The following is a 14,652-nucleotide window of genomic DNA, read 5'->3' on the forward strand; positions in this document are numbered from 1 at the left end:
GGGTACCGCCCCCGGAGTGCCGCCCGGCCCGCACCCAGGAGAAACCCGCGGCCAGGCAAAGGTAGGGAGCGACAGCGAGCGCCGGGACTCGGCCGCCCCGCAGTGCCCGTGCCGAGCGCGCCCCGGCAGCGGGAGGCGCTGCGCTCCCAGCGTCGGCGCCGCGCTCTTCCCCGGGGGGCTCGGGGAGGCACCGACCGGCACCTGCAAGCGCGGGGAAGGGAACTGAGCCCCTTCCCTCCGTCTCCCGAAGCTTCTCCGCCTTTCAGGTGAAGAGGAGGTGATTGCTGACTCGAGGCATGTGTGTTAATTGCGTTACCTTCTGCAAAAGAGGTGAACTTTTAAAGTTTAACTGAAGTTTGCTTTGGGATTTGCGTGGGGTTCCTCTCGACTGGAAGTTTGGGAATGCAAGTATGCTCCGGGGCTAACATAATGGGATAATGGCATTTAGTGGGGATTTCATTTTGCATCCTTACAAGTAATATTCTGAAGCCCAACTGAGGTTTAATTTGTATTTTCAATCACATTCATTTAAGCCTGTACTCTAATTTTGACAGTTATTTTAAGCTATTTTTGACATACCTTTTCTTTAGGTGTGCTTTGCTACGTGTAAGGCGTGAGTGCAACTCTACAAAAGCTTCTTAGCCTTGAAGAGACTACTGCTGTGATTACTCTTTACACTTCTCAGGTTCAGGCCCTTAGTGTTTACTATGAAATACATAAACTAGATGCAGAAACAAATATTAAACTATCCAAATGTTCCCAGTCCATAGTTGAAACAATTGCATTTATTATATGAAAAAACAAATCCCAACTGAAGTTGTTTAAAGGTTTATACACCTGGCTGTAATATTCAATCTACCTTAAAATTCCATGTGAATTCTGTATGAATTATGCCTTATTTTTAAATGAATGTAACTTTACACTGAAAATACTCATAGCGTATTAAAGCAATATCCATGGCCTGGCTTAGACTAACAAAAGCCATAAAGTTCAGTATGGAAGCAAAGAATTTTTATCCTCATTTCACCTCTGTATCCTAGGTTTCTAGGCATTTCTTCTCACAAATTATGTAGTTATTCATTGTTTGACCCTTGCAGGGCTTTAGGTTTAGTGAAGTAAGTAAACGCCAGGTGGCCAAGTTCGGTTTCCAGCTACTTCAGACTTTACACCATGGTAACTTTATTTATTTCAGAACTGTCACTGCAGATTTACCTGAGTGTAACTGGAGCCCGAATTTGTTCAATAGCTTCTGTCATATTTTTTTTACTTTGCCAGCTTAAGTCGAAGTTTTTAATACAGAATTTGTATGTAAATTGGATAATGGAGTTTAATTGATTCTCCTCTTTGCTAGGACTTGCTGAATTGGAAATATGCTTTTAGAAGAGACAAGAAACTGCAGTGCTGTTTTGTGTGGCTAAAAGCTATAAGCTTTCAGTCCTGGTGACTTTCTGATATGACAGAACTAAATGCTTTAGTGAAACTATTTTATGTGTAAGCACATAATGAACTTGCAAAGTTGAGATGAGAGAGGCTTTTAAAATGTTAGAAGAATTCCAGCAATGACATTCTGAAAGAGAGACAGTTTAAATATAGGAAGCTCATATTTTTCCTTTCTGGTGGCTGGACTTCAGAGGCTTCACTGGTTTCTGCATCTGGCTTCCTTTTAGTGTGAGGTGGGCTCCACCATCGCCTAGGACACCAAGGAAAGTTGCAGGAAGCCTGTAGAGAGCTGCAGAGGTTTAGCACAGGACAGAAGATTTAGTGTTTTGTAAGTCAGGTTTTGGTTTGTTCTTGTTCTGTGTTAATGTGTGTTTAAGGGGGCATTCAGGTAAAGTTTGTTTTCAGTATAAGAGCCTAGAAAGACATATTTTAAATTATTAAAGTATGTAAAGGGAAAATTTTATTTTTTATAAAGAAATTTGATATTCAGGTATGAATGAATGGAAACAGATTGTCAATGTTGTAAATGTTGTCACAATACTTTTAAGTGGAAATAAATTTTGAAACACTTACCTGAACTATCACTTTTGATAGCAGTACCCTTATTTTGGAGAAAACATGGTTTAATATCTGATTTTGTATGTGAGACTCAACTGCTTGTTATATGAAGGGGAAAATTAAAAGAAGCATTCTGAAGTTTTTGTTGAGCTGCAGTCTAATCTAAACATTATAGAAAGGTTAGAACTTTGTAATTGTAGTCTCTGTCACTATATTTCTCCACCTTGTTGCCTTTTCATTTATCATTTTTCCAAGTAAACTTTAATTGATGTGTTTTATTTAGAGTTTGGAGCATGGTAGATTTGCACTGACATGCATACATTACATAATTCCAAGAGGTATCCACATGCAGTAATGATTATGAAAAACCATAAAAAGGGAGAGTGCATTTAGGCTGAGACGACTGAATCACTCACCATTCTTTCCAGTGGAGCTACTGGATGAAGAAGCTCATCATTCTGAAATGTGCCATTGTATAGTGCATTCAAGTGATGTGGCAAGGTCTGAAAGCTGTGAAACTATTAATTCCTGACTAACAGCTGTGAGCACGGTGATAAAAAATTTCTTTCTTACCAGAGCTTAAAATAAAGACTGCGCCTTGGTAATTACCAGATAAAGCAATCTGGCTTGCAGAAATTACAATAAGTAAGAGAAAAGTCTCCATGTTAAAACTTCAGGTGGATAATTTTGCTTGTAACAAGCAGGGGTGAGTGAAATTCAAGGACACTCATTACTTTGGTGTAGTATAAAGGAATGAAGATGCTGGCATAGGAGTGATTAGAAATGCTACTATGCAAAAGCTAGAGCCAGATTTGCAGAATTTGACTTCTCCCAAATTTTTCCCTAGGAGTTCAGCCATTCTTTGTGGAGGAAGACACTGACTTAAATTCACTGGTCTTGAGTGGCTGCTCAGCTTTTTTCTTTCTGTATGGGAGAAGCATGTAGTCGTAAATTTTATTGTTCCTTGAAACAGATTTTTTCATATTTTGTTCCTTTTCCCGTGACAATAGCAGATACATTCAGAAGTCTTCTAGTATAAAGTAGTGTATTTACATGTGTTGATGGATTTTAGAAAACGTTTGCTCAAGATTTAGATATTTTTAACCAAATATTGCTTAGTTCTTCACCTTTGAAAAAGTGGAAAGGTTTTTCCAGTATGGAACTAGAAGACAAGTTACAAGTCCTATATGCATGAATCTGAAAGTCACCTCCTTTGTCATCAAAGACAAATTAGTGAAAGTTTCTGTGTCTGGGCTTTGTAGGTAAAATATGGAGTAAAAAATTACAGATTCACAGAATATTCTGAGGTGGAAGAGGCCCGCAAGGATCATCAAGTCCGGCTGTTGAGTGAATGGCCCATATGGGGATTGAGCCCACCACTTTGGTGCTCTTAGCACCATGCTCTAACATGGATATTCTGAACCTCGCTCAGAAAATGAAGCATTGTATTATGCCCAGTGAATGGAAGCTGTGTAAGTTCTCAAAATGGTTCATGGAATTGTATGTTATATTTTAAGTTGTGCCTGTAAAGTTGGGCTAAGCCTTTCTGGTCAAAATACCCAAACACAAGAGTATCCACTTAGATGGAAATCAGTACTTTAGTATCCTATTTATTTTGCAGATGATATCAATACACTGTTTTACTTCATGTAATTCTAAAAATTAGATTGCTCTGCAAAATACTTTGGTTACAGCAATCCCTGTACAAGTCAAAATTATTGCAAGGATGTCACAGAAGGAAGAATTTGAGTACTGAATTGCCTGAAGATGAATGATGCCACATGTGAAATGTGGACATTACAAACAGACTTTCCAGAAATAACATCACATCATTACCCACATGCATCCTTGGGTAATTGGTTAAGCTTTTCCAGAAAATTCACAGACTATCTAGGTAAAATTCTTAAACTAGTTGAATTTGTCAGTTAGTGTCTCTAAGTGAAACCATTTCCAAAACACCACATTTGGAGTAGTTACTCAGGTACAATCGGTCAGTCGGTGGTTCTTTCCTCTTTTTTTTTTTTTTTTTCTTTCTCCCATTTTGTGTCTTCGTAAATTGAGGATTAACATACTATGAATATTATTTAATAACAGAACTGGAAATAAACTGCAAGTCTGCTGATTTCCATCCATATTGTGTAGGCAGTGGAAAAAGAAAATGGAAATTTACAACATCTTTCCTAAAAGTCAGTAAAAAAGGGTAGAGTAAACTGATCAAACAGTACAGTCCCAGACAACCTTTAATTGTTAACAGGAACAGTTTAGCTGGAAATGGTTCTGATGCCCGTTCTGCCTCCTTTGGTGGTTTTTCTGCCTATGAAGCAGCAGCCTCACCGTGCTCTACAGCTCAGTGTGTTAGGATGAAATGCTGGGTTGTGATCCGTGGAAGGCAGCTGGGATTCGGGACAGAAACCTGAACACATACTGGATATAGGCTGATGATTCAGGCTGATAGAGGCTGATTTCACTTCCAAATATTCTTTTCTGTGCTTGTGAATGTCTGTTGGTTTTATGATGCATGTTTTGCTGGCATGAAAACTGTAACACAGTTATTCTCTTCAGTTTTTGGGAGTGACTTGAGAACTTCAGCTGTTGGTGCTTTTCAGGATTTCAGCACAGAGCAACCAAACATCTGTTACTGTAGGTCCCCTATCTTAGGGCCAAGAGGTGTTAGTGAGAGTAAAGTATGCACAGATCTGATGCCTCCTGTGTTCTCACTTCCACATTTTTTGTACATTGTGAGCAGATTTTAAGGTAGATCCTGTAATGCAAGATTAACTTCAAAACAGATATTTTTTTGATGTGTTGTTTAAGATGGTACATTATTTAGAACATTATGTAGAACAACTGTTTCACTTAAATCTTATTAATGATCCAATATCCACAGATAGGTGCATTACAATAATTTTAAAAGGTTTAAGATTTGGTAAATAGACCTTGGGTTTGTTCAATTTCTGCAAAAGTTTCTGAAGTGTTTCAAATTTTACTCTATAGTTTTTATATAAATAATTTTACAAGACACTTCTGACTTTTTATTCTTACAAAACTTTGTTGTTGCGGGTATTTTTACTATTTCTTCAGTTTAGAGGAAGGTGATACGTATTTCAAAAGAAATATCCCAACTTCTCCAAGTAATTATTTTATAAATAAGGTAAAAGTCTTTCATACTGAAAAATGAAAACCATCAAACTTGTCAAAATCCTGTGATTCTATGAAACTGTCTACTGCTTTTGGAACAAAACATGTGTAGTTATGTGGACAAAAGTAGCTTTGTGGAGTAGAACGTATTCTCATGCTTTTTGATAATTTGTTCCTGATGCTGAAGATCAGTGTATAAAAATCAGACAGAAGTAGAGAGCACACAATATAATGCCTGTGCCTTGAATTCAGTTGAGTTTTTTGAAATAAATTATTATGTTATGTTCTTGTTATAATAGGTGGTAGTCTGTAGTAGCTGCTAAGTGGAAAAGTTAGGTAGGAATTTTCTCCATTGTTTTATGTCTGAATGTTGTCTTTGCATATTCACAACTTAATGAAATATTCTCCTTTTCTGATGAAAATTTTATGTTTGGTTTTAGTCCAGAGGTTGACTTTCCTGGAAAGCTTATGGGAAAATACTTTGGCTGGTTTTGATTAAAAAAAAAAATTGTGTGCTTTTCCCATTTGAAATGTAGCTGGAGAAAGAGACTGGTGTTATATAAACACAGCTGTATATTTCAACAGTTTTAGCCTGGCCATTTCTCATTGAGGGTTTAATTACTTTGGAAATTGAAAAGATTGAAAAAGTATTTTAAAATTCTGGTATCTGTTTCTAGTTTACTCTTAGTTGGTTTATGCTGTTTTGAAGGACTTGCACCCCGGTTACTACCATTTGGTGAGGCTTGTACCACTGTGCTCCTAAACTGCTGTAAATTAGTACAAATTAATAAATACCTACTAGACTTGCTGCTGCCTTTGCTGGGATGAGGCTTCCTTGGATGCTTAGTTAGGCCTTAAGGGAAATACTTAATCCCTGCTATGTAAAGTAGCTCTTAATACTAATGAGAATTAGAATTTTTGGTGGTGGATTGCAGCATTGATTACAAGATCCTTGATCACACATGAGCTTTGTAACCTGAACAGTCTGATGTGTTAATAGGAGTCTGCCTCTCAGAAATAGGTCCTGAAACCCCTGTGCTGTAAGTACCTATGAGAGCGTTTTCCTGATTCGCTCACTAAATAAAGATGGATTATTCACATACTCAAGGTTTCTACAGTTGTTTGCAGGATTGTAGATCTTAATAATGTAACATAGCTGACATCTCTGTAACAGGTTTTAAAGCTTTATAAAAGATTGTACTCCCTAATATTAGGTCTGGTTGTTCTGTTATACTTCCCATTTTGGGCTTTAAAAGTAAACATGTCGAAGACCCCAACAATTTGCTTAATTTTCCTTAAAATTTGCTATAAGATCTGTCAGGTCCTAAAGCCTTGTCAAATCTTTCCAATGTTTTAAAGAAATCCTGGATGTAGCAACTGTGAGAAAAGTCTTTTTGTCCATGGTAAATTGCAATCTGATGTATCCTGTTACTGAAGCCAGCTGGGAGTGTACCCAGACTGAGTGATGCAATTGCAGAGTTTCTATGTGTCACTTCTGACTTGTAAATGTCAGTTCAATTTGTAAGTTTAAGCCTTCATCTAATCTGCAGCAGGCTTTGGCTGTGAGAGAATGCATATGCTGAAAAGTGAAGGGGGATCTAGCATTAACTAGAGAACTTGAGGCTTATTAAAAACGAATGCCATGGGTCTCATCAGAGTAAGAATTTAGTTATGTTGTGGCTATTTCTTATTTAAAATGTGCATATATATGTAATTTTCTGGGCTTTTTTTTCTGATGTGTTTAAGAGGTGACTTGCCAAGGCAGAATTTGGCTTGCAGTACGCATCAGAATGGTCAATAATACAGCGGTGGTATCATATATGTATTTTCTTAGAAGTCTGAATGTTGTTAGATTACATCTTTTTGTGTGTGTGTGTTTCATTGACTAAGCAATTATCCTTTAGAAAATACATTCACCTTTAGTTTTCAAAAAAAGTTTTGATTTTCAGAGTAGTTTTTACTTTTAAACTTTATTGAAAAAAACCCCAAACCCAAGATATGTGACCTTACTTGGCACAGAAGGTCACATATTTTGGCTTTCCATCTGGTTAAGTAATTCAGTTGAAAAATGAGCTAGGCAACAGAGCCATTTTTGTCATTTTTGCAAGTGGCTTACAAAAATACTTACTTGAAATGCTTTCACTTCACACTTCTTCATAGCTACCTTCCTGCCCAGTTCTAAACACAGCCCTCTGTCTTCACTGCATTTTGTGTCTCAGAAAAAATGAATAGCAGCCTCTAAGCTTGCATATGTAGGAACATTCAGGAAAAAAATATTCTAAATTGCTACATGGACATTCTGTATTATGAATTTGAGCTAACTTCAGAAGTTTATGAATTAAATCACATTCAAATCTGTTATGGATTCTTTTATTTGGAAGTGACTTTTGTTTGTGAATTCTAAAGTAAATCAAGTTTACTTCTTAAGTAAATTAAACAAGAGCATTTTACAGTCACTTTTAAACTTTAGTTACGGTTTAACTAATGCATTTTAAAAGCTTTTTCAAATTAATCTTCCCAAAAGTTCTGGCTAATAAACCCTTCTAAGTTGTAGTAGGGTGATTGCAGAGGTTACTATGTCTAGTTTTCTGTTCTGCCCTTCTCCTCAGTCTCCTGGACAAAGAGCAGCAGAACAAAGTGGATACTTGTTGAGCAGCCAGGGGGGTTCACAGATGGTACATAGCACAAACTTACGTTCAGAGAAAGCAAATACAAGGGACTGTGAACTCTGGAGGCACGAGGCATGGACAGATTGCTTATTGTGCTGCAGTAAGGGCCATCTTTTGCAGAAAGTGGGGCAGGCAGCAAAAAAGGGTAACATCTTCGGTGTTCTCTGACATCTTCAGTTGCAGGTTTTGCCAGGACTTGTGTCAGTAGCAAGAACATCTCTGTAAATGATCTGTCTACAAACAGTGGAGAAGGAATGTGCTCTCTCCTGGAAATCTGATTTAAGTTAAACTGTATAGTGAGGTGGTTTTGGTGGTGTTTTATTTTTGTTTGTTTGTTTGTTGTTTTCTTTTTGGTTTTTGTTTTGTTTAAGTTTGTATTTTACTGGTACTGAAAATGCTTCTTTCAAAGGAACTTGCTGGAAAAAAAGGCAGAAGGTACAAAACCTGCATTGCTCCACACTGAATCCAGCTTTGGGTGTTACTGAATATTTTTGTTCAATGTAAATTGTACTGAATTATAATGCTCATTATACTGGAGCATTCAGCTCATTACATGTGGAAGTAGTAGTTGAATGTTTGAATTTGTACTATATATTCATATCCTCAATTAATACAGAGTAATTTCTTTGTGTAGATAAGCTGTAAGGGTCCTTTTCTTCATTCATGCAATTCTTGAATGTATTCTTGAATATCTTTCCACACTTTTCAAGCAGTACAAAAGTCTGCTTCTCATGTAGACATTCCTGATTCCAAAGATCCTCACACAGTGAGGCCATCCTGGAGAAACTGCAAGAGGAAATTTTGAATGCAGTTAGTGGTGGGATAAGGCAAACTTCCTTCTCTGGAGTTATGATTATATTCTGTACAGATTGATTTGGATGAACATGTGGAATCTTTCTCGTTTATGTGGTTCTGGCTGGGAACACTGACTACTTTTCAAACTTGGTTTAGTAACACATATTGAACTTCTTTATAAGCTGTAAGTAGTTACACATCATTTTCTTCTCCTGTAATTTAGACAATAATCTGGAATTTTCCTGGTAGTAACCTGCAAAAAGCTCCAAAATAAGCCCCCTTAAACATTCCTGATGCTTCCCAAACCAAATATTCCCTTTTGACTAGTCAACCAGATCATGTTCTTTGGCATGGGCTCTGCTCCTGACCTCAGAGAAACAGTCTTGAAAATGAATTGAAACAGTTGAGAGCAGTTGGAAGCAGCTTCTTTGGAATTACTACTAGGTGTTGGTTTCTACTTTCTTCACAGAATACCTGGTTTTGTGCTTGGGGTTCTTCTGTAAAGGATAGTATAAGTTGTCTTCATAGACTTACAACTATTTCTATTCTGTATTTTGCTCATGTAAATTAAATGTTACATCCTTACAGCATATTGGGACTTTTAAAACCTGTTCTTTGGAATGCGGATTTTTTGCTTTCTTGCATTCTGTCGTCATTGCAGAGCTGAGTACTGGCCCATTTTGCTTTCTGTGTTGCATTTTATTCTGGCAAATATAATATGGAAATTTGTCTATATTTGTTTGTGCCAGTTGACATTTTCAGATACATTTGTAGAAGTACAATAGAACTCAAGTGTTTCAGGATATTTTAAAAGCAAATTTGTAGGTAAGTGAAAAAAATGAATTAATCTAAGTTTATAGGTGATGAGGAGAGGGGTGAAGAGAAATGTTGCATGTACAGTTATTGCACATTTGTGTGGCAGTAGATTTCCAGATCCTTCCAGTGTACAATGAGATGAAGATGGGAAGAAAAAAAAAACAGCTTGAGTGAAATTATTTGGTTTGTTTATCTATTTATTAAAAAAACAGTGGACTAGGAAGAAAACTATTTATTTATTGCAAAAGTGGTGCTGTTTTAGTGGGATCGCTCTGTCATTCATTAAACTGTCAGAAGAAAATGATCAATACTGGGGTGTGGAAGGATGTGAAAACTGCAGAACCCACTCAAACACAAAAGTTTGTCACATGCCTGACCATTCATCCATCACAAGAGACTGCGCAAGGATTACAGAGAATGGATGTGCTGGTTGGTGCCTGTTGGCCTCACGAGGTGGAGCTCCTCTCCTTCTTTACCTTGCTTTGGGCCCTTGGAGGAATTGTCCTCGTCCTCGACTTTGCATAGGAATACCTTCAGTCTGTGCTTCTGTCTCTGTCCTCTGCCTGGCCACTCACCAATTGTTGCTGCTCTTCTTTATGCTACTTCAAGCATTTATTAGCCACATGATTAACTGGATAATTGACATGGACTAGTTGGAAAGGAATCCGGTTTTTTGTCATTTAAGGCTCTGCCCAGTGCCCAGATCTTGCAGATCACATGCCAACACCAGTGCTATTCTGGCACAAATATAAGTAAGGGCCCTCTTTCTTTTTTGGGGTGTAAGATGAAAGTTCAGTTTTAGCTTAAAACTATGCCCTGGCATGTGGCTGGATATGATGCTGTCTACTACAGCTGCCATTCCCATAGGAAGAAGGGGATTTCCCTTACTTTTCTGTGCCAATTCATATACTTCCTCTGTTTCTGGGGTAAGTCCAGTAAACTGGTCTGATGAAAATGGTTTCTCTTTTTTTGGAGGTTGGCAGAAGACTGACTAAATCTTCTGTAAGATCCGTCAGTGGGACTGTCTTTGTGGTTGCACAGTTCCCAGGTCTGGTGGAGAGGAAGCTAAGGAAGAGAGATGTGAGGGGAAAGGAGCAAGTTGGAGCTCTTCTTTCAGGGGAAGTCCACAGTTGCACCAGACTGGAAGGTGTTGGAGACATTGCATCTAAATATTTAAAATAACAAAGTACAAATTAAAGTAAAATTTCAGTTGAGGGTATGTTTCTTTCTGTCCTCACAGTTCTAATGACTTGCTTTTGAATCAAAAGAGTTGGTCTTTTGTCATTAAGGGAAAATTTTATAAGAATTAGAACTACTTTGTCATTAACAAAACAAACTACTGTTTTAATTATTTTGAATGCTTCTGGGGGTTTTTTAGCTCTAATGAAATGTTTCTCTTTTCTGTGTGTTAATAAAGTCAGTTTTAATCATCAGATTTTGCAGTATCCACAGAGATTAGCTGACTGGTCTTAAAACCAAATGTAAAGTAATATGAATAATATTCATTGAGTATTTTTTTATTGAATAAAACATAGATTTTTTTTTAACATAGTATACATGGACTTATTTATATTAGCAAAACAAAATAAATTACAATTCTAGTATTGCCTAAACCCTGAAATTTATACTTGCTTTTGTTTAAACATTTGAAAATATTGATTTTTTTGTTACAAATGACTCAGATTCCCACCAGCCTGCTAAGTGTGTTAATTTACAAAAGCTTTAAAAGGCAGGAATTAAAAAAAATCAGAGTGTGCAGTGTGCCCTTCAGCACTGATTACATGCTCATTGCCTCTGACTTCCCTTGTGTGGTTTGTATCCAGGTTCTTTATTCTCAGAAGACACATGCATGTGCTACTTTGTCCTGAGTTGCTGCCTGGGAATTAAGGGAGCTGTCATAGTCCTGTTGTCCATCAGCTGAGAAGATCCAACTAGTGAATGAAAGGATGCAGGAATGAATTAAAGCACAGGCAGAAGCTGGACTGGCACAATGTGTAAAGGGATCCAGAGCGTGCATATGGTGATACCTTTGGGATGGCAGGAGGGAATGTACAGCCCCTGAAGACCTCCCTCATGCTGAATAGTGGTATGTGTGGATTTACTGAGCTCCTATCTCTCTACATCCTTCTTTGACTCATTCATCATTTGCCTGTTCATTGTCTATTCCCTTGGCCCTCTGGCAGAAGGGTTTGGGATATAAAGCTGTTAGTTCAAGCTCAACTCAGACAACCCGATGACATTAACAACAAGGGAAAGGGGGATGTGTTCTGAGAAAACAGTGAGTTGTTTGTTCACTAATATTTTAGGTTTAGGGCTACTGCTTGTACTTGAGTAGAACAAGCAACACCAACTCAGCAGGTTTGTTAATGACGCCAAGCTGTGTGGTGAGGTCGACAGGCTGGAGGGAAGGGGTGCCATCCAGAGGGACCTGGACAGGCCTGAGAGGTGGGCCCATACAAACCTCCTGAAGTTCAGCAAGGCCAAGTGCAAGGGCCTGCACCTAGGTTGGGGCAACCCCAAACATGGATACAGGCTGGGCAATGAGTGGATTGAGAACAGCCCTGTGGAGAAGGTCTAGAGGGAATTGGTGGGAAAAAAACTGAGTATGGAAGCCTATTGCATTCTGGGCTGCATCAAAAGAAGCATGATGCATGTTAAGACAGGGTATTCTGCCCCTCTGCTCCACTCTGGTAAGACCCCACCAGGAATGCTGTGTCCAGCTTTGGGGCCCCCAGCATAAGAAAGATGTGGATCTGTTGAAGCAAGTCCAGTGGAAGGCCATGAATACTATCAGGCCTAGAGCACCTTCTGTATGAGGCCAGGCTGAGAGAGTTTGGGTAGTTCAGCCTGAAAAAGTCTCCAGGCAGACCTTAGAGCAGTCTCCCAGTACCTAAAGAGGGTTCAGCTATGCCATGTGAGCCACAGATATTAAAGTACACAGTGAAGCATTGTTGAGCTGGACAACTTTCCAGAGCAGTTGGTTTTCCCCCCCGACTTCTTTTTAAACTTTAAAAAAATTGTTGAATGTATATGAAGAGTTTTACAAAGAACACGTCAAAGTTCCCAAATCCTGTTGCCTTCCCAATTACGTTTATTTTAGAGGGGAAAACTTGCTGGTTCTAATGTATGGAGCTGAGTTCTAATACATTTTTTTTTCTTTTTTATTATTTCAGTGTTGGTAAATTTGAGCTTTGAAGTCATGACCATAAAGGTTTGAGTGTATTTTTGTAGGAAGGACAATTACAGACACAATAATTGATTAATAACTAAATTGAATCAGGTTTCATAATGTTATTTAAATATTAGAGATTTATGTGCCAAATATTACTTATCATGGTATGTTACCATGAGGAACAACACTGCAAATGCAGGGAATCAAAACTGCACTTGTCTAAAGTCTGTGAACAGCTACAGGCAGCCCCTGGACATGTGCTTGGAACAGCACTGCTGGACCAGGAGAGCAGCCACTGCTGAGAGGTGACCACTCCAGCTGCCTCTGGAAGGTCCAAGAGTTTGGCTGCTTTTCTGGTTGTTTACTATTATGATTTGCTCCAAATTGCTGAATTTTAATGTCACACCATTCTTAATTCTGTATAACTGAACCAGTTTCCAATGTGAGGCCTGTGTAGGACTGATGGCTGCTCTCTTTGAAGCTTTCATAGCTTGAAGTAAACAGAGTTTACAAACTGATTTTGCCATGTAGGATGGTGGCTGTCGCATGTATTGCCTTTGTGCAGCAGCTCCCTGCTTTGTTCTGGGTTCCACAGAATTTGAAGTAGCTTCAGTTTCAACTAGGAGCTTAGTTCATGCTTGACTTTACATGAAACAGTTGTAAAATTTTAAGTGTCTGACTTTTATTTCACTTGAAATGGGTTGAAAGCATCTCGGGCAAATATATAAATCTCCTCATCTTTCACATGTAATGTTAACGGGCATTTGAAGAGATCAGTGTAAAGTCTTATGAGATCCATAAACCTTTTTGATTGGAGAAGGAAAATGCATTCATTTCTGAAATCTCTCTGAGAAGTGGAAGAGAAAAATAGGTCATTAATCAAACGTGGAACAGGAAATGTGAAGTTACAGCTTGCAAATTATTTTTGTTCAATGTACTTTTCAAAGATGAAGACAGAAGCACTTGTAACCTTTATAACTACAGAATTACAGTTCTCTTTAAAGCATTCGCAAAAGATGCATATTCATGCTATGATTTTCAGTTTTCAGATGAAGAAAATATGCTTGCTTACTTGAGTTTACCTTTGCAGAGTCATCTCTCTATAGGGATCTGTAGGGCATGGTTTTTTCCTTACCCTGACCTCTTTTCAAGGACGAGAAGAAAAAATGTTGAATGAATTTGGTATATTGTGTCTCTTTCAGGGATAGATTAGTTGATAGTTTTGGCTATGTCAGGGTGAAAATGAAACCTTGTGTTTGTGACAGTTGACTTGAGAGCGGCTGTCAAATGTGTTTTTGAGCCATGGAAGTATTTGAAAATGTTCCTGTCAAATAATGGCATATAAAGTTCTTTCCTGACCTTGGAAATTATTGCTTGTTTTAACAAAACATTCTTGTGGTATCTAGTTTCTGTGAACTAAGACCAGTAGAGTTCTTCAAAACTAATCCGTATTATCGTTAATATAATAAAACAATCCAATCCCCCGTGTCAGAGCATCATAATTAATTTGTTCTAGTGTCAGTCTGCTTTCTTTCATTTCATTTTCTAATGGAGGTTACAGGAAGAGGGAAATCATAACAGGACACTGAGAATTGAACTCTAATTTACATGGGAAAATATAATAATAGTAAAGTAGCAGTAAATTTCCTTTGGGAAAACAAGGTTTTCATTGGTAATGTTGTTCTTGGTGAAGTTGTATGTGCTTTGACCTTGTTGTTAATGGTCTCAATAGAATAATTCCATAAACTTAAATTCACTACAGGATTTAATGTATTTTCCTTTTTCTTATATTCCCTAGATAAGTTTACTGATTTCATAAGAAACATAAATTTCATTTACTTTTAGATAACCAGTGCTAATTCCAGGATGTTATAAACATTTCTAAAGCTTTTGCACAAATATTCTGTAACTGAGGTAAGTGAATTGACATTTTCATTCCATATTTAAAATAGTTTACACTTCTTGTTCTTACAGTGACTGCAACACAGAAGTATCCTTTCAAGTCCCTGAAGAAAGAACCCTGTAAGTAAACATATGGGAGTTAAGACTATATTACATATTCTA

General features: G+C 37.8%; 1 protein-coding gene across 5 annotated transcripts in view; it reads left to right on the forward strand.

The window, feature by feature from the left end:
• The first annotated feature begins 319 nt into the window (after nucleotides 1–319).
• RNF144B (ring finger protein 144B) overlaps nucleotides 320–14,652 on the forward strand; it is an 89,576-nt gene continuing 75,243 nt past the window's right edge. Inside the window, exons 1-4 of one of the 5 annotated variants that reach the window (XM_066189235.1) lie at nucleotides 356–408; nucleotides 10,392–10,632; nucleotides 11,240–11,502; nucleotides 14,563–14,610. The gene's annotated coding sequence lies outside the window, so the exon portion shown is untranslated. Of the gene's footprint in view, nucleotides 409–10,391; nucleotides 10,633–11,239; nucleotides 11,503–14,562; nucleotides 14,611–14,652 lie in introns of all 5 variants that reach the window. The other 4 variants (XM_066189220.1, XM_066189233.1, XM_066189238.1 and 1 more) reach the window with 4 other exon arrangements.

Source organism: Chamaea fasciata, unplaced genomic scaffold (assembly GCF_029207755.1).
Source record: "Chamaea fasciata isolate MVZ Bird 193981 ecotype frontalis unplaced genomic scaffold, bChaFas1.0.hap1 SCAF_1, whole genome shotgun sequence".
Lineage (NCBI taxonomy): Eukaryota > Metazoa > Chordata > Aves > Passeriformes > Sylviidae > Chamaea > Chamaea fasciata.